The sequence below is a fragment of the Molossus molossus genome, unplaced genomic scaffold, assembly GCF_014108415.1.
Source record: "Molossus molossus isolate mMolMol1 unplaced genomic scaffold, mMolMol1.p scaffold_m16_p_12, whole genome shotgun sequence".
Classification (NCBI taxonomy): Eukaryota; Metazoa; Chordata; class Mammalia; order Chiroptera; family Molossidae; genus Molossus; species Molossus molossus.
In genome coordinates this window covers 41206445-41226786 of record NW_023425347.1, presented here as the reverse complement: position 1 = coordinate 41226786, position 20342 = coordinate 41206445, and the positions used below count along the sequence as shown (strand labels likewise).

General features: G+C 36.1%; 1 protein-coding gene across 11 annotated transcripts in view; it reads left to right on the top strand.

The window, feature by feature from the left end:
• The first annotated feature begins 5439 nt into the window (after positions 1-5439).
• ADGRL2 (adhesion G protein-coupled receptor L2) overlaps positions 5440-20342 on the top strand; it is a 224414-nt gene continuing 209511 nt past the window's right edge. For all 11 annotated transcript variants that reach the window (XM_036256100.1, XM_036256098.1, XM_036256099.1 and 8 more), the window contains exon 1: positions 5440-5488. The gene's annotated coding sequence lies outside the window, so the exon portion shown is untranslated. The remainder of the gene's footprint in view (positions 5489-20342) is intronic.

Sequence of the window (20342 nt, the reverse complement as noted above, 5' to 3'; positions counted from 1 at the left end):
TTTAGATTTTTCTAAAATCTCTCAAACAAGCAGCATCTGGTCTCAGTGAGCCCCATACCTCTTGTGAAGTGGCCCCAAGCCTGGCACTAGAAGCAGCCAGCCTTGGTTCACAACTTGGCTTTTCCTCGGCACCTCCAAGCCCAGCACAAGAAGCAGCCATTGGCAGATCACTTTGTAACTTATGCCTGGTGGCCCCAGTAGAACACAGGCAGTTGTTAGAGCCAGCACACCTAGTGGACAGTTTCAGACCACATCGAAGCACCACCACACAATCCCCTCCACAAGTGACACACTCAATGAGTGGACTTAGTGGGTACCAGAGGCCTGCTAAAGTAAGTCTTGCTCTGTGTGCTGGGCCCCTACACAGCTGATCCTCCAAAGCAGTCAGAGTGGGCACAGCCAGTCCTTGCAGTTCATCAGCCTAAGTAAATCCCTCCCATTGATGTGCCAACAGCAATTAAGACTCAATTACAACAGAAGAGTGTACAGTCCACATGACGGGGGCAACTTTGATGGCCTAGCTGGGGTGATCTGGGGGGCTGTGTCACTGGATCCTACAGGACACCTACAATGATAGGCCACTCTACGAAGCTTAGGAGATATAGCAACTCTACCTAATACATAGAAACAATCACAAGGAAGCAGCCACAATGAGGAGACAAAGAAATATGTCCCAAATGAAAGAAAAGAACAAAACTCCAGGAAAAGAACTAAACAAAATGGAGAAAAGCAGTCAATCAGATGCAGAGTTAAAAATAGTGGTTTTAAGGCTGCTCAAGGAACTGAGTGAGAACATCAATAACATAAAAAAGGACCAGTCAAAAATGAAGGATGCACTAACTAAAATAAAAAATAATTTACAGGGAATCAATAGTAGAATAAGTAAAGCAAGAAGCAAACCATCAATTTAGAATATAAGAAAGCAAAAAACACCCAAGCACAAAGAAAAAATAATCCAAAAAAATGGGGATAGTGTGAGTCTCTGGGACAATCTCAAGTGTGCCAACATTTGCATCATGGGGGTGCCAGAAGGAGAAGAAAGAGAGCAAGAAATTAAAAACCTATTTGAAACAATAATGACAGAAAACTTCCCTAACTTGGTGAAGGAAACAGACATACAAGTCCAGAAAGCACAGAGAATCCCAAACATGATGAACCCCAAGAGGTCCACACCAAGACACATCATCATCAAAATGCCAAAGATTAAAGACAAAGAAAGAATCTTAAAGCAGCAAGAGAAAAGCAGTTCGTTACCTACAAAGGAGCTCTCGTAAGACTATCAGCTGATTTCTCAAAAAAAACTTTGCAGTCCAGAAAGGAGTGGCAAGAGATATTCAAGGTGATGAAAAGCAATGACCTACAACCAAGATTACTCTATCCTGCAAAGCTATCATTTAGAATCAATGGACATATAAAGAATTTCCCAGACAAGAAAAACTAAAGGAATTCATCACCACCAAACCACTATTATATGAAATGCTGAAGGGTCTTCTTGAAGGAGAAGAACAAAAATATGAACAATAAAATATATCAACAATTGAATCTACAAACAAAATGAGCAATCAGAACAGAAACAGACTCATAGATACAGAGAACTTTTTGTTGCTTGCCAGATGGGAGGGGGCTGGGTGAAAAAGATGAAGGAATTAAGAAGTACAAATTGGTTGTTAGACTGATGAACCTCAAAGGCAAGGGGGGAGGGAGGGTGAGATGAGATAAATAAAAAAACTTCTATGCATATATGCATAACCAATGGACACAGACAATAGTGTGGGGAAGACAGGAGGGGGACAGGATTGGGGAGGAGGGGGTCAACGGGGAGGAAAGGGGGGGCATATGTAATACATTCAACAATAAAGTTTAAAATAAATTTTAAAAAAATATTTTTTTTTTTAAAAAAGAAGTAACTTCTCTTAACTCCCAGATCTAAATTTTAGGAGTGGTTCTACTATATTTTCTATACCGTTGTCCCAGAATTCAAGAAACAGAAAATAAAGAGTTCTTATGCAAACAATTCATGGACTATGCCTAGACAAGGAACTTGCTGCTTCATTCTTTGTGCCGTGTTTCAGCACTTCAGATGGTTTTAAGCTTTTCTTTATATAGAACTGGAATCCATTTATCTGGACTTCTACCATTCATCTCAGTTATCTCAAACACTACTATCTCCTTTACATAACAATACTCCTAAGGTTATATGGCTTCCAAACGTCATCATTAATAAGAAATTAACTTTTCAATAACCACATTTTGAACATAGTCTGCCTACACTTGGTTCAATGAAAACTAAAATAATACCTAAGACCTGTATGTATTTTAAATAATCTTTTTGATGTTTGGTTAAATTTTTATTAAATGCTCTATTTAGTCATCTGTAATACAGAAGATGTCATCTTTCTGTAGACCCAGCTACAGAAAGCATCTTTTAGGCTGCCTACAGTAATGAAAAGTTTACTAGACACTACCACATGTTGATTGGAAAAAAAACATGGTAAAATGTTAGTGTCAGCCACCGGTGTAAAGTTTCTCACCAGAGAACTGCACAACTTCAGGATAAAATGTTTACTGTCTAAATACATATTTTAACAGCCACTAACATTTTTAGGAAGACCTTAGATCACCACTTCCTAATTATAGTTTAAATTTTTATCACATAAGGTCAAATTAAAATATAGTTACTATTTGCAAAATTCCAAACCTTTATGAAAATATAATTTGCTAACTCTTTAACTATTTCTTCTACGCCCACAAAAGTTTCTCTAGTCTTTTGCAATATGCTAAAGTGATCATTTATCCAACAATAAAGATGGTTAATAGTCATCCAACTGACATCAACAATTGAATGCACCATGCCTTTATTTCTCATTAAAATTGCATTACTGAGGCTTGACCAAATTGGTTTCATGCTTAGCTCTTCATTTATGTTTGATACTATATAGTATTCTCCCTATATTAGGTTTTTCCCTGTCTTCAGTTATTCTCTTTCTTTCTCTTAGCTGTTTTCAAGAAACAGAAAAAGCCTCTTTGATGTGCAAGTCCAAAGTATGTTCAGATAAAAAGCAAAACAATAAGCTTGTTGGGGGTTGATATTTGAGTGTTGGAGGTTGTTCCCTTTATTCGTTGGCTTGGCTATTGAGATCAGATGACTGACCCACGGTAGAGATTTGTTGGAGTGCATTTTGAGTTAGTAAAAAAAAACTTCTAATAGGGGAAAGGTGGCAAAAATAGCAAGAGAAAAGAATAAACAAAAACAAACCAACAACACATAATGAAGTAGGAAAGTCCAAATGCATATTCTTATCAAGTCTTATACGTCCAATAGCTACAAGTCTCTCTGAACATATTTGTATGTGTGGGTGGAGGCAAGTTGACCATTAAGTTGTAAAAAGTATTATCAGATTCTTCAGGACTTGGTTGTAAATTTCACTACAGTTTTGGCTCATAGAGAAATGGGGAGGAAATATCTGATTAAAATGTGCGTTGCTGCTGAGGCAACTGAATGTTGCCATAGCGATCGAGATGAAATGTGCAAGAAGTAAGATAATTAAATCTAACCCCTTTAATAGTTTTGACAGTCAATGCACTGCCAATAGGAAAAGTTGTCTATGATATTAAGATAAAACACATTCCTCATAGAAAGTCTTCTTACTAGAATTTTGTTGTACCTTTTCTAAATACATTGCTTTAGGTGTCTAATTTGAATGTTTTCTTTTAATAATTGAATACAGTTTTGACCTTGGATGCAGCTGCCTAGAATCTGCTGGGTTATTGTATCATGGGAGTAGACATCTATAAAAAATATCCAATGTTTTCCCTCTAGTCCTTAAAAAAAAGTGTACTAAAGCCAAAGCTGTCATATTTGAGCTTGGAATTCAATAATATCTAGAACGTGCTGCCCTCTTCAGGAGCTGCTGCTTAAAAATACTTTGATAACTTTTTTTTAGCTCTTTAGAAATTATAAATATGAGTTGTAATATCAAAAGTTGTATTAATAATTCTTTAGGAATAAAAACCACACACAGTAAAGTATTTCTAAGTTTAAATTTTTTCCCATTAAAAATCTTTCATTAAAAATGAATAGATACAAAATTTTGAAATAAATTAATATTCTTTATTCACAATGAAAAATAGTTTTCTTAAAAGAAACTACATTCATGGGGAGTATTCCTAAATTATTACAGAACTGGGATAATTTATTTTTAAATTATTACAGAACTTCCAACTTTTATATTTACTATCCAAATGTTTCTATAAGAGTAAAATGTCTAAAAAATAAGACTCCCTATGTGAAAATCTTTAGTATATACTTCAAATGATAATTTTATTCTTCAGCAAAAAGTCTGTATATTTGTGAATATCAATATTTGTAGTATGAAATTTTAACTAGTTTTCCTTTGCAGAAATATTACTGTTCTTGGAAATAATGATTTCAAATTACAATAACACATTATAATTTTTATTAAAATACTTCTGTAAATAATATTGAAAGATCTGAAATGTCATCATCCAAAAATTCAAGCAAATTCCTTTTCTGTGTGTGTTATCTATTAAAATTCCTAGACCATCATCTAATTTGGGCAGAAGGAGATAAACTCAGTGTGTTTTGTTTTGCTTTTTTGTAAATTAATGATACATAAAAAAAAATTAAAAAAGGAAAATGAACAATACTTATTCATAACATAAATTATCAGGATATAAGAAAAGCATATTTTTGTATACTCTGACATGTTCCTTTGTATTAGAACTATTGAACTTATTTTGTATTAATTATAAATGTGAAAGTAAATGTTAATTTAAAATTTAATAACAAACACCATTTTTTCAAAATTACAACAAATATAATTTTGTTGTAATTCTTATCAAGTGATGCAATTAAAAACCTTGTTTATAATTTTAAAAAAAATGAATGTTTCTTTAGTATCATTTATTTACTGTGAAAAAGGAGAAGCTTGGACTCCTAATTTTGTTTCACAGCTTTTACATCAGCTTTTTAGGTCAAGCTTCCAAACAGGGAATTTACTTCCATATAAATATGTATAATGGTCATTGTGTGGACTTCAAGACAGTGGACTGCCCTTAAATTACTCTTAGAGTTTTAGGTACCGTACAGCTGACCCATGTATAAAAATGTAAAATTCAACAGAGCTAAAGGGAAGAAAGGAAAAAAGAAACCTGTTGACAATATTCTCTTCAACCTATAATACTTGTTTTCTGGAAAATAAAATGTTGCATTTTTTACTTTGAAAGTATTTATGACAACAATTGCTTAATCCTAAAGTAGCTCTGTCCAAAGGCCTGTTATACACATTCAAGAATTCTTAGAATACTAATTGTGTTTTCTGTAATAGATTTACTTCATTTTTGTTTTGCTGAGATTGCATTGCATTTGGCAGTTAGGATCCCTGTGGATGGGGGTATAATAAATAATATATTCTTTACTTTTCAGGGTATTTATGGCACAACAATAAATTTCTTCTTTCCCAGAATGGTGAGTAAAAAGTTCTTTCAATAGTACTGGACACAAATGAGAAAAAAAGTGAATTGTTATATTAAAAGTGAAATCTCATTGCTAAATGTGTTGAATGATCTGATCATTATAAGGCAGCTTATACTCTTGATATAGATGTTACATTCAAATTCTATAACCATTTCAAAATTCTCACCAAATATGCTAGAGGCTCTTCAAAGGGAATATAAGGTCTTGCTTTCTCTGGTGGATTTTAGTTGAACATAGTGTGGTTAATATTTTGTTGTCTGGGATAATTTATTTTTAAAAATACAGAGATATAGAATTAAATGTGGTTTATATTCTCGGAGCAGAGAGAAAAGGCATATCTGTGATACATATTAAGAGTGAGTGAGTGAATAGAATTCTTTGGTGTTTGTACTGTTACATAAAAACTGATTGTCATTTATATTTGACCAGGGCTTTGCAGCATCTGTGAATTTAAAAGTATCTGTTTCCTAACAACATATAACTTCTAGGCAAGTTAGCTTCTGGACGGTTTTGTCAAAACACAGAGTTTCATTGTCTTTATGCTTTATGACTTATAAAGGTAATATTTAATTTGTCTTTAACCATCACCTCTTTACAATTCAAATAACAATTAATCTTATTAAGTGGGAAAAGTCAATGTAAAATGATATTGCTCAGCAAGTTATTACTGTCCCCTATGAAGTCCCCCCCCCCCCAGTGGTTCTTAGATACTCCATATAAAAGAAGGAATTTCTCACTGTAGGAAAAAAAAAAAAAAATCACATTGAAATAAACCAATCATCAAATAGTGCTATGTTAAGTGAAAAAGTAGGGCACAAAATACAGACGTTGTATGTTGTGTGCATGTGTGCTTGTGTTTTGAGGGGCGAGGATAATGGGATCATATTGTAGGCTTAGAAAAAAAGATTCACAAAACAGTAGGAATAAGGGTAGTTTAATAGTTTTCATTCCTTCTTCGCTCTCTGAATTTCCTATACTAGATATGTATCAGTCTTATCAAAACAAAATAATTATTTTGCAAATAGGCTATTCAAAACAGTATCTTTATTATGAATAAACTATGTATATACAAAATTGAGGAAATACCTCTTTGTACCAATTTCATAATCAAAACGATCTTATAGCATTAAAAACAAACCCACCTAGCCCTGGCCAGTTTGGCTTAGTGGTTAGAGCATCGGCCCACAGACCAGAGAGTCCTGGGTTCAGTTCCCACTAAGGGCACGTACCTCGGTTGCAGTTTGTTCCCAGCCCCAGTTGGGGTCGTGTGGTGGCAACCAGTCAATGTGTCTCTTTCACATCAATGTTTCTCTCTCTCTCTTCCTCCCTTTTTCCCTCCTGCTCTATCTGAAAATAAATGCAAAAATATCCTCGGGTGAGGATAAAAAAAAAACCACCTAAACCCAGAAAAAAACCTAAAAATACAAGATAAAAATTAATTGGGAAAAAAAAGGATTTTTAAAATTAAATTTCTTTTTTAATGCTCAAGATATTTTCCTAATAATTTTTAAATAGAGTGGAAGGGAGGGAGAGAGAAAGAGAGAGAGAAACATCGATGTGAGAGAGATGCATCGATTCGTTGCTTCCTGCACAACCCCTACAGGGCCAGGATCAAACCTACAATCCAGGTACGTGCCCTTGACCAGAATTGAACCTGAGATCCTTTGGTCCACAGGCCAATGCTCTAACCACTAACTGGCCAGGGCAAAAAAAATAATAATAATTTAAAGTGAGGGTAAAGCTATTACTTTTATTAATTTTACTCTAAAACAAACGTACTGCTAGAATTCAGGGATACATGTGCAAAAATAAACATTTAAAAACTAAACTTCACGTTGGTTTTCAGTATATAAGAATTTATCATTTTATTAACTTTTTCAGAAGAACTAAAGGTCTGGCTAGAAAAAAGTTAAAACATGAAGGTAAAAATTTCAAAATAAACTCACATTTTATTTATTTATTTATTTTTATCCTCACCCGAGGACACTTTTCCATTTTTTGTACAGATAGAGTAGGAGGGAGAGAGAGGAAGAGAGAGAGAGAGAGAGAAACATCGACGTGAAAGGGACACATCGAATAAACTCACATTTTAAATTAGTAGATCAAACTATTCAATAATAGCAAAAACTTTGATCTAGTATCTACTTTATAATTTACCCATCTGTAGCCAATCCTTATCTTTTAACTTGAACATGCAGAATTATTTTAAGATCCAAGATTAAAAGAAACTAAAGGATAATGGGCTACTAGACAAGTATAAAGAAATGTTAGCACAAGAATTGATTGCCTTAGACCTAAAAAAAAAAATGTTAACAAATAATGTTCATAAACCAAAAATTTAATAGAAATCATAAATAATGCAACTAATAGAATATTTTTGAGATTAAAGATTTCTTCTCAAGAGTAATGTAGTATAGGGTGAAAACTTACCGTAAAAGTTTACATTGTATTTCTATCTTATGTGTCCAGCAACTTCATCTGGAAACAAGCTGATAATAATTTAGAAGAAACTGGGAAGTGAGGGGGACGTACTCTAACAAGCACCTCTCTGTATCTGATAGTACTGAACACAAATGAGAAAAAGTGTATTGTTACAATAAAAGTGGAGATGCTAAACCTCTTCACGTTAATGCTTCCCAGATCCTCACTTCCAGAACTGGTTGTGTGATTGTCTAACTAACCAACAAAAAGGGCTGCTAAGGAGGGACACGGAGGACCTCATTGAAAAGGTCAAGGCTATTTGCACCCATTCCCCAGGAGTAAAATGTGCCGGATTAAAGACCAATTGTATGATTTTTAGTGAGATATTTTATATACTTAGGTTTAAAATTCTTGATGTGTTAAATCAGGCAGTTTTACTGAAAGGTTTTTGATAAAAAATAAAATCCTTTCTAGCCCTAGAATTTTGAAATAAAATGATATACCCTTCAACTTATTATATAGAGAATAAGATAATATTGTGAGATTTGAAGTTGTTAGGATGAAAAAGGTTTTAATGAATGAAAGGGTAAATTTCATTAATTTGCCAAATTCACTTATATTAAAAGTCTCATCCGAATTATATTGTGTAAAAGAGAGATTATGCGTTGTGTATTTTGACAGTATTCTTTCCACATTATTATTTTTTTTTAATTCAGTAGAAAATTTAACCTGGATTTTCTCACTTTGCTTTGAATGAGAGAACACTGTGTATTATGTGTGAGACAAAATCTAGTGTTAGCCTTTTCTAAAAAGTGGGGAGCCAAATTCCTACATGCATCTGTATATGGAAATGTATAATTTCAATAATTTTATGCTGCCAAGATGCTAATCTGCTATATTGGAGAATCAAAATTTATCATTTCATTTTTTGTATCCACTCTCTACTACCTTCAGTACAACTAATATATCATGACATTTTAGAAAGCAAATAAACAAAATTAACCTCCTGTCCGTAACCAGTGCAAGGTCAATGCAATAAGTTATAAGATAAATAAAACATCTGCTCATTCAAACTCTTTCTTTTTGATTTGTAAGCATGCAAATTTAAGCACACAGCCTTTCTGAATTATTTCGTGAACTGAAATGAAATGTAGATATATCTTTTGTTGGCATGTATCTATTAAAGCTGAAGTTTAAAACAGAATAAATTTTCAGCAATATCAAGTTTTTAAAATAGATTAATGATAAATTCCAAGTATTTAAATAAAACAAATTTTTCAATATAATTAATCTGCATTTCAACACACTAGATCTTTCCTCTCATTCCTAATTCTGGCTGTACTTAATGAATAAAACTTGAATGCATATTTCTGTGAATAGTCACAGAACCTAGTCTTCAATCAACAATATAATATACTTTATTTCTGAGAACATTAATAAAAATGTTCTCATTTCATTAATGACAAAAATTCCCTGTTGGGGTTAACTATAGCCAATAGTCATTTTGCTATTTATCTTTTAAAATTCCAAAACATTTTTAATATATCCAATGCTAATTTTTAGGTCAGATGATAGCAATATTAAATCATTATTAATTGGCCAACAGATTGATTACTTTTAAGATTTTGAAAAAAGCAAAAGATAAAAACAATCCTCTCCTTTTTCTTCGATTAAAATTGCATGCAATTATTCTTGTAGATTATAGATCTCTTTTGGGATTTCCGGTTTCAAACAAACTTTTTGGTTCATTTCACAAGAATAATATTCATCTTAATTAGCAAAAAAACAATTGATGGGCTTTTTACAAGAGGGAGTTCACTCCGTGCACTGATTACTGCCACTAGATTACCCCATTTTAAAAAAGGCTTGCTTTTAAAGTAGTTACTTGAATATGTTATCTGTGAGTAGCCCTTGCTTTGAAGATTGGATGTCTTTCTTGATGAGTGGTTAATAGATTTTGTTTTACCCTCAAAACTTTCCTAAGCAATATCCAAAGTTGGCTTCTGAAATGGTTTATTACCATTTTATATCAGTTCAAATACACAAATCAAAATGATGAAATAAATAAAAAGACATTTCTGGTGTGTTATTGAATTCTTTTACATGGGTTTATAAAGTTAAAACACTTGCTTCTTACTTTTAAAGGGAAATTAAAAAAATATGTAGTAGCTAAAAACTAAAATTGCTAATACATAATAAGAAATAACAAATCATAAATATCTGAGTCCCTATGACCTTTCAAGCTCTCTGTATTCCCTTTTGAAATTCTTTTTTTTTTTTTTTTCCTCACCCGAGGACATTTTTTCTTTTTTTGTTCAGATAGAGTGGGAGGGAGAGAGAGGAAGAGAGAGAGAGAGAGAAACATCGATGTGAAAGGGACACATCGAGTGGTTGCCACCTGCATCACCCAACCAGGGCCAGGGACAAACTGCAACCCAGGTACGTGCCCTTAGCCGGAACTGAACCGGGCCTCTCTGGACTGCAGGCTGATGCTCTAACTGCCTAGCCAAATCAACCAGGGCCCTTTTGAAATTCTTTAACCTTCTTTAACCAAAGCTAAACATTACCCTAAACTTTCTCTATTCCTTGCTTTTTCTTGGAATTTTATCTCGTGTATTTGAATCCCTAAACATTTTGTTGCTTGGTTTACATTTGCAATAACATGTAAATGAAAATTTTGTATTTGTAACTTTTCCATTCAACATTGTGTTCCTGAGTTTCAACCATTTACAGCATATAAATACAATTAGTTTATACTGTTTTATAGTATTCCATGCTATGGCATACTTTGTCTTCTTCAACACTGATGGATATTTGGGCTGCTCTCAGTTTTTATTTTGGTGTTTCTACTGTTACGCATCATGCTGCTGTGAACATTTTGAACTCGGATAAGTGGAATTGTATAAAATTTTCTCTAGGGTAATAGCCTAGAATGATGTTCCCCCCCACCCCCAAGTCTCCAGGGAATATTTGTCAAAGTGTGGAGACATTTTTTAGTTCAAAACTTAGGGGGTGATACCGATTTCTAGTAGGTAGAGGCCAGGGATGCCCTAAATGTCCTCTAAGACACAGGACAGAAGTATCTACTAAAATGTTAAATGTACAAAGCTGAGAAACTGCTCTAGAATCTATGCTGGAAAATTTCAAATTTATTTGATAATTCCTAACTGTTGTACAAAGTATCAGTTTTACACTCCCTACCAAGAGTGTAAAGACAAATGTTCTAATAGAGCTGCATTCTGATTAGCGCTTAATATTGTCAGATACTTTTTTTTTTTAATTCATTTTGTGAATGTGAAATAAAAACTTCTCAGAGTTTCTATCCTAGTCTGTCCCAGCCATTTTAAAACTGGAATTACGAGACAGAATCTCAGGCAAAGTGAGAATTTATTGGTTGATGGATCCCAAGGAAGGCTGATTCTGAGCCCTAATTCCAGTTATTAAAATTTCTAGGGGTCCATGAACCAGTAAATTGCCTTTGCTTGTTTCTGTAACTTTCAACTAAAATGGTGCTGATAAGTACAGTTTTATATAGAAAATGAAATCCTGAGATGGTTTCCCTGCATGCTGATAGTTACAGAAGGCAATGGATGAATCATAACAAAATGCCCTTTTCACCACAAGGGAAGGGGATGGAAAAGAGTCCCTGGGTGGGTTCTTTTGAAACCCTGCCTTGACCAGAACGTACCTCTTCCCTCTGATTTATTCCAGAGGCAGGTCTAAGCAACGATTATTTCTTATGACAAGGTTTGGGACCACTACTATTTAGAAAGACTTGTGGTACTTAGAGGGATTCAAACAAGAAGCCCTTCCTGGATGTAGTATTATTTTCCAGTTACTTTCTACCTGAGAGTTTGCATAACCTGAACAAAAGAGGAAGGGATTGAAAGTTAAGAAAAGGATGTAAAAATGATGGAGTATTTTATGCTGTGTTAAGCACCTGGCAGGTCCATTCTAATTTATTTACTAGTTAGATTTTCTGGGCTGAGTAGTGTCCCCCCAAAAATACACATGCCAAAGTTCAAGCCCCCAGACCTCAGAGTATTACTGTAGCTGCAGACAGTTTTGAATGAAGTTATTAAGGTTAAACATGGTCACTGGGATGAACCCTAATCTAACATGACTGGTGCCCTTATCAGAAGAGATTAGGACAACCTAAAACTAATGCAAAATAACATTGAATGTAAACTATCATTGAAAAAATTAAAAAATTTAAAGAAGAGATTAGGACAGACACACACAGAGGACGACCACGTAAAGCTATAGGGTGAAGACCCCCATCTACAAGACAGGGAGAGAGTTCTCAGAGGCAACAACCCTGTCGCCAAGTCTACCCATAAATGTCTCCCAAATATCTGCCTTCCTCTCTGTTCCCACCAGTACTACTTGAGTTTAGGCTTTGCTTTTCTTGCTTAAAATATACCAGTAACCACCAGCTTTCCTCCCTCTAAATCATGCCTTCATAGACATGCCACTGGATTGTGATTTGTTAACAACAAAGTCGGCTCTGTACTCTCTTCTCATCCCCAGTAAATGGCCCATGGTTCCTAAACCTGGCTGTGCATCAGAATTTTGGGTGGCCTATTTTTAATTACAGATTTTCAGGCCCCAGACCGTATGTGTTGAATAAGAAATGACAGGCACTGTGGCCTAGAAATTGGTATTTTTAATATGATCCTAAGTTGATCTTATGAATAATGGACATCTGTTAACTTTTATTTGACCATCTTTCTATTAACAATCATGTGACAGCTTACCCCAAACTTCTTATTTCAGCCTTTTGTCCACTATTTCTTACTTGCCTTCCATCATCGCGGTGTTTTATACCCAATAAATCTAATTACACCTTTTTTCAAGTTGTGATTCTTTGACATCAACAATGTATTTGAAGAATTTTCTTGTTAAAGATCCACATCTCTTTTATGATACAATTTGTCTGTCTTCTGAGGAGCTACAAAAATAATACAAAGACACTTTAATATGTATACTAGTAAAAATTAATGAAGCCTATCCACTTTGTTCACTATGTGTGAAACTGATGTTTCAGCACCGGGACGCCCCTTCACTACTGCCTCCAACCACGTGAGAGGACTGGCAGAAACACTGACTTCTCTTGTAGATATCTTGTGGCCTGGCCCCAGCCATATTGATACAAGTTGTGTGGTAGGGTCACAAGTGAACGTGGGTTTAGAGTTCACCTTAAAAAAGAAGGGTGAAATGTCTCACGTTCTACTGTAATCCTTAATATTATGAACTCAATTTATGTACCTATCATTTGGTAAAAATTAACAACTTTATACCCTGAAAAGACAAATCATTCTGCTCTCCTTTCTTTAAATAAAAAGAAGGCTCCAAGACTGAAGCAATGGGTCTTTGTATCTACTCATAGATATAAAACATAACTCTAGAAAAAATAACAAATAATGGCAATCCTTAGAGATGAGCTCTGCTGTTAGTTCCCACTTGAAATCAAAGGCACCCTTTCTCACCATACTTCGATAACTAAAGAAAAATTTGCCAAACTGATTGATCCAATAAATGTTTGTTTTGTGTCTACTATGTCAAGTATTATATAATATCGAAGATAAAAACATGACATGATTTCTGATTTTTTGGAGTTTTCAGTTTAGTCAGTAGAACTCCTGGTTTAAAAAAAAAAAAAAAAAGGTGGCCCTGGCTGGTTTGGCTCAGCAGTTAGAGTTCGGCCTGTGATCCGGAGAGACCCAAGTTCGGTTCCCACTAAGGGCATGTACCTCGGTTGCAGTTTGTCCCCGGCCCTGGTTGGACTGTGTGTGTGGCAGCCACTCGATGTGTCCCTTTCACGTCGATGTCTCTCTCTCTCTCTCTCTCTCTCTCTCTCTCTCTTCCTCCCATTCTATCTGAACAAAAAAATGGAAAAATGTCCTTGGGTGAGGATAAAAAATAATAAAAAATAAATAAAAAATAGAAAGGTGTGGGATGCTTCCACGAGCCTGGAATGGAAGCAGAGAGGCAGAGTGTGTGAGCTGAGGTACTGCCCAAATGCCACATCCTGGAGGCACCACGTGTTCTGTGCTCAGATATCAACAGCCAGGAGGACCCTGAAACTTGAAGAAACAAATGAGCATGACCTCTTTCAGTACAGGCTTTGCTACCTGTGCATACTCTGTAAAAGGCTGTTAAAAACACTAAATATTATGCATGGTCTCTTTTTCCTGTTCAAAATGTATACATTCATATATGTGTTATACAAATATTTTATTAAAAGTACTTATAAATTAAGGCCCCTTAAGCAGACTGAAAGGGCTCAGTTTGAAGTGATATCCTCACCAATCACCTCGTCCTTGGGTGATTCCTTCCTGGCTCATATTTCTAACATTGTGGATTCTTTGGACTACAATTTGACCATATACAACAACAGATTGTAGTGTTTCTAAACTTGGTTCGCATCTCCAGGAACAGCAAGCTCACTATTTCTTCTATCAAGATATTGTACATTTGAAAGATTCTGACTCCAATGGTTCTGTTTTTAAATGGAAATATGCCTCATTATATATCAAAAGCATATTGATTCAGCTTTGGGGGGAGCCATTTAGAATAAAGTCAATCCCTCTTCCACATCATCTTTAATTAAAAAAATATAGGTGAGACTTTTATTAAGTTTTAGCAAAGATGGTTTGGGAAACTGAAAGTAGGTAAAGGAAGTAAATAGCGATATTCCCAGTACCAAAGGCATCCACATGTACATTTTTATATATTTATTTCTAGAATAGTGTTGATTCACTACTATTTTACAGAATTCATCATCACATATGCAACATGTGCACGTAACATAACTTTGTGTCCTTCTAGTGAGGGCCATCTGCTGTCGAGGCTATGAGAGCAACCACTGAAGAAGACAGACTTGGGTTCGAAGTCAAGCATTACCACCTGCCCGCTTTTTGTTGCCTTGGACATGGTCCTTAATCTCTTTCAGCCTCAATTTTCTAATCTATAACCAGAACCCACTCCTTGTAGTTTTGGCTAGCATTAATTAATGTAAAAATATGTAACATCTTGCTAGCAATTAGTAAATTACTGAATACTAATTAAAATTATTATTATTATGTTTATACTGTTCTGATATTGCTCTAATATATAACAACGTTCAGACTGAAGTTCCTCAATTCTTTCAGCCTTTTCTCATATGAGATGGTTTTAAGTTCCCTTCCCATAAGGCTGCTCAATACTGAGAGTTTTGTAATCTTTCTATTCATATCTTCCTTAAAATGTTGCTCTCAGAACTGAACATGGTAATGGAAACAACTTGAAAGAGTCAGAGTACGTCCTCCATTACTCTATGCAATCCTAACCTATTAATGCAGCCTAAATTACTTTTTTGTTCTCTCTCTCCCTGTCCCTGTCCCTTTCCTCCCCTTCTCTCCCTCTCCTGCCTGCTCCTTCTCCTGTCTCTGCCTCAGCTTCTTCCTCTCTTCTCCCCCCTCCTCCTCTTCCTTCTTCTTCTTCTCTTCTCCTTCTCCTCTTCCTCCTCCAATTCCTCTTCCTTTTCCTTTTTGCAACTATATTATACCATTACTTCACTGACAAGTCAAGCTACTCATCTTATTTTTTGTGAGTATTGTTGCTAAGTCATCTATCCCTCAAATCAAATTTAGGCAGTTGTGTTTTGATCCCAAGGCAGAAACTCACAATTATTCAAGCCAAATAATATGTTGTTAGATGTTGTCCATGTTTCAGTTATTAAGAACTTTTAGATCCCAATCTTATAATCCAATGTATTTATTTACTCAACTCCCCTATTGCATGTAACCATTTTTAAAAAATAGACATGCCTTCTTATAGCTATATCTCAGTCATTGATAAATATGTTCACATCGAACAGGGCAAAGGACAAAGGCCTGTGAGATACCACTTGAAAAACCTTCCTCTAGACTGACACAGGACCGTTAACATTGCCACTGGATGCAATCACTCAGCCAGTTATGAAAACATATAATAGTACTATCCCTAATCTCGTATTTCTCTATCTGGCCCACAAGTTATAAAGAAAGGTCATATTAAATGATTGCTAGACTCCAGATATATCTATTGCCCTGATATACTGGTTTATTAACTTCACAGAAAAGAATCTATGAGATTGAGTTGAATAGTTTGTTCTTATTAATTTATACGCTTCCTAATAATCATTTTTAAATGTGCACAAAATAGTCTTTTATAAATATAATCTAGGCTACCCTTACCCCAAGCAACATCAATTTCATGGCTCTGATTTTGCAGACTCTGCCTTTTTGTTAACATAAGGTATTCTTCTCATATCCCTTCTCCTCCGTTTCTCAAAGGCAACCAGGTAAATATTTCGTAGTTCATTCAGAAGGTCTCTCGTAGTGATTCATAGAGGTCGACAGATACTTTGAGGGCTAGAGCAGGCGGGTTCTCCCAGTACAGCACATGGGGCAGTGCTCACACTGCAGACCACTGTGCTGACTGAAATCCTGGCTCTACACTTCTCCAGTTGTGTGATCTGAGACAAACAATTCAACCAGAAAATAATCCGTGCTTTAGAAGGTTGCTATACTGATTAAATGAGTAAATGCGTAAATACTTAGTGCATGGCACCTACTAGTTCCTCAATAAATGTTATCTATTTTAGAATCCATTTCTGGCTCTCAATTTTTAACCAATGTCTAACGACCTTGACTTCATTCATTCAACAAATACTCATTGGTCCATAGCAGGCCTAGAGATACACTGCCGAACAAATCAGATTCCCAGCACTCAAAGCTTATATCCCAATATAGGAGGAAGAAAAACTTAAGGATGTAATGACAGTCAGTGATTTGAAGAATGAAAAACTTAAGGGTTAGAAAATGTCAGAGAGAATTATTTTAGAAAGGGTGGTTAGGGTCTGCCCTGAAGAGATGACATGTGAGCAGAGCTATTAATGAGCCAACGGGGAAGAAACATGAAAGAGCGAAGACGCTTTGCTTTCTCTTTCTCATGAATGAATTTTATGTCGTCTACTTTAAAAAATGGGCCTATTTCCGTATTGATCTTCTTCCTCATTTCATGCTAAGGAAATCATTTTTGGTTCTTTTTAGCATCTTTCACAGGCCTCAGCTTGTACTTTAGTCTTGCTGATGTTATTTTTATAGGTCTATGGTACCTTCATATATTTCTGCTTGATTATGTGTCCCCTTTTACCATCTTTTGCACATGCTGTTTTAAATTCAGAGCCTGTCGGGAGGTCCCTGTGCAGCACACTGGTTTCTTTAGTTTCCTTCCCATTTTCTTGCTCATTAGAATCATTTGTGTTTGCATAGGCAGAACACTGCTTAAATCAAACTCGAAGAGCACACGGTTGCTTTTCCCCAAGGTTCCAATCATTTCCATTTTACCTACCGGTTTCTGTCAGAATTGGGTCCAGAGTAGGAGTTCCCCTTACTGCTTACTCTGCCTTCTGGGAAATGAAATTATCAGCAAAGCTGGTCAAGAAATTGTCAGTGTTCTGCTTTTGAGGAATGAAAGTTTCTGCAGAGCCTTCAAGCCTAGAGTCCCTAACGCTAAGGTGTGTTGCTGCCCTGATAATTTTGTGGTCTGTCCTGGGAAAGCCTCCTTGTGTCAGGAACTTGGTCATGCAGACACGTGGTGCTAGCACATCTCTGTCTCAATCTGTGTTCATCCAGGTATGTCTCCAGTGTTCCTCCGCCCGCAGGTTCTCAAATTTACACGTAGGTTTCTAGCTTCTAACCAGGGAGGACTATTTACCTCCCTTTGCGTGGGTGTGGCCTAATTATAACTTAAAAGAGAGTGGATTTAAAGTTAAATTGTTTGTATGACCAAACTCTATGCCCGGGAAACCAGGAAGTTTCCCTACAGTTTACTGTTAATGAGGAGCATGAAATCCTAGAAAGCTGTGAAATAGCAGGTGGATTCTATTCCTGACCAAGCCATATACTACCCTGCAGATTGATCACATCCAAACTAACAGGCCCTTAATTTGAGGACCAAAAGTCTGAACCTTCTACTTCTACTAATGAGCAAATTGTGGCCAAAGAAGGGGAGTGGACTTGCCCACAGTATCACAGCGAGTTAGGTTGTATTTTTCCTTAGGCCAGTAAATTTCTCCCCCCTTTCCATGCTTAGCCCAGAGACTTACTTTCTGTTTCAATGAAATCTAAATAATATTATCTACTCTTTAATGCCTCACATAGTTGTGAGAAGGGAAGAGATAATAGGTGTGTAATAATGGTGGTTGTGTAAGGTGGTCTGATTATAATAATGATTTCAATGATTGAATCAATTTAATCTGGAGGTTTCTCTGGGCTTTTCTCCCTTCTTGTTTAAGCGATTTGCATTTTAAATTTAAATCTCTGGTAAAATGTGCTTGCTACTTTGTTAAAGATTTAAACCAACTGTGGGCTGCATCCCATAGAAGAAAGAGCCTGACTTTTGGAGTCCCCGAAAGGACGATGGGACTCTTTCCCTATTGTCACTCAAGGGGAGGGTGACATCCCTTCTCTAATTTTAGTTTCCTTATCTGTTTAAGGGCTAAACATTCCTATCTGCTACAGTTCTGGGAATTGATACAGAAAGTCTCAGTATCAGTGGCTGTTCTGGTTTTATTTATTTGTTTTTTTGTATTTTTCTCCTTCCTTGGACTATGAGCTTCTTGATGGCAGAGACTGTTTGTTTATCTTTATATTCCTAGAGTTTGGCTCTCGGTAGCCACACAGTGCGTTTGTTGAATGAATTATTTACCAAGGTGAAAAACACGGAATGGGTCTGAGCGTGGCGGCATTTTGTAAGTCAGTGTATTTCCAACTCTTCCCCGAAGAGCACAACACTGAATTTTCTGGAGGCACTTTAGGAGCTGCTAAAACTAGTGAGGAGTGAACTCCTGGCCTTTATCTTGCTGTAATCCGAGCAGATATACATATTTCTTTTTAATATGCTGCTCTGGCACATAAGATTGTTTTCAGAGGAAAAGGTTTCTTAGCTAAAAGAAAGTTGAAACAAAATAGGCAGGCTTTAGAGTCTCCAAGACACATCTTCTAATACGTCTTTTACCATTAGGCACCTTAGGAAAGTTAACCTTTCTTTGTCACGATTTCCTCACTTATCACAGGACTTACAGCATCTCGGGTTGGTTGTAGATGGGTAGGAAGCTATTACATGCACACCTGCCACTTCCCAATGTATTTAGCCAAGAATAGCAAAGTGGATTCCATCTGGATCCAGGTGGCCATCTGTAGCGGGAGCAGGTGCACACAGACAGCGTACCTTGGCTTGGCTTTTCTCTCCCTCTGGTTCCCTATGGGCCTCACAGCTGCCAGGGACACTACTGCCAGCGTTGAAAAACACAATTTTTTAAACTTAAACTCTGGACGAATTTACACTTATGGCCTAGGCACCTCCATGTGAGGGGTGGGGGGAATACTTAGACATCAGGCTCTGCCAGTTCTGGGACTGAAATGGCTGGCACAAGGAAGAAAACCTCCTCTTGGTAGATGGGGAGGAGCTGGCAAAGTCAGGGCCTGGGTCTCCAAATAGTCTCTCCACCTCCAGCTCCCAGGGTTCTCACCTCTTTGGAGGTTTATTTAGAAGATTAAATATAGCAGGGGTAGCACTAAAATATTTAGTGATGTGTAAACGGTTGGGCTTGGGCATCAATAGATCAGAGCAGATGTTGGTCAAAAAGTATCAGAAAGCCCAGCCAGCGCATGCTCGCTGAATGCCAACCTGAAATAAAGTAACATTAAAATGTCCTCATGATACCTGACACATAGAGGATACTGTTCATTCCCTCTCCTGCTCCCCTCTTCCTCTTGAACAAAATCCAGTAAAACCAACCAAACAAAAAAGGCAAATCCGAGAAGACATATCCTCAAATAACCTGAGAAGTCAAGTTTATTATTTCATTAGTGTGATATATTAATGAAGGGATAATTTCTAACACAAAAAGACATCCCGTGGTCTGCAACAAAATGGATATACTTAAAAAAGTAATTGTCAACGATTCCCTTAGTTAGAACCCAGCTGTTAGCTAACTAGTAGTATATCTTAGTTATACCCACTGGGGCCAATGTTTCTCCTCTGAGGTCAGAATTTTTCCTGCAAGGAAGAGTTAATTCATTAAATTTAGTTATATTGTATCATTTGCTTTAAGGCAATGTTTCCCAGGAGTTGGCAGCGGATATGGGGAACAATCTACCAAAACCACCTGGGTCTCTCTCTCTCTCTCTCCACTCCCCAAAATCCTTCCAGAGATTTTGATGCCTTCCTTCCTATTAAGAATCTGCCAGAATGAGCCACTGAAGTAGGTATAGGATTCCCCTGGCAACTTAGCTTAGAAAAAAGTTAAATTAGCCTTTGGGGAGATTTTGTGTTGTTGGAACCTCTGAGAAAGAAAGGATGGATATTGATGTAGCAGAGGCAAACCTGGACT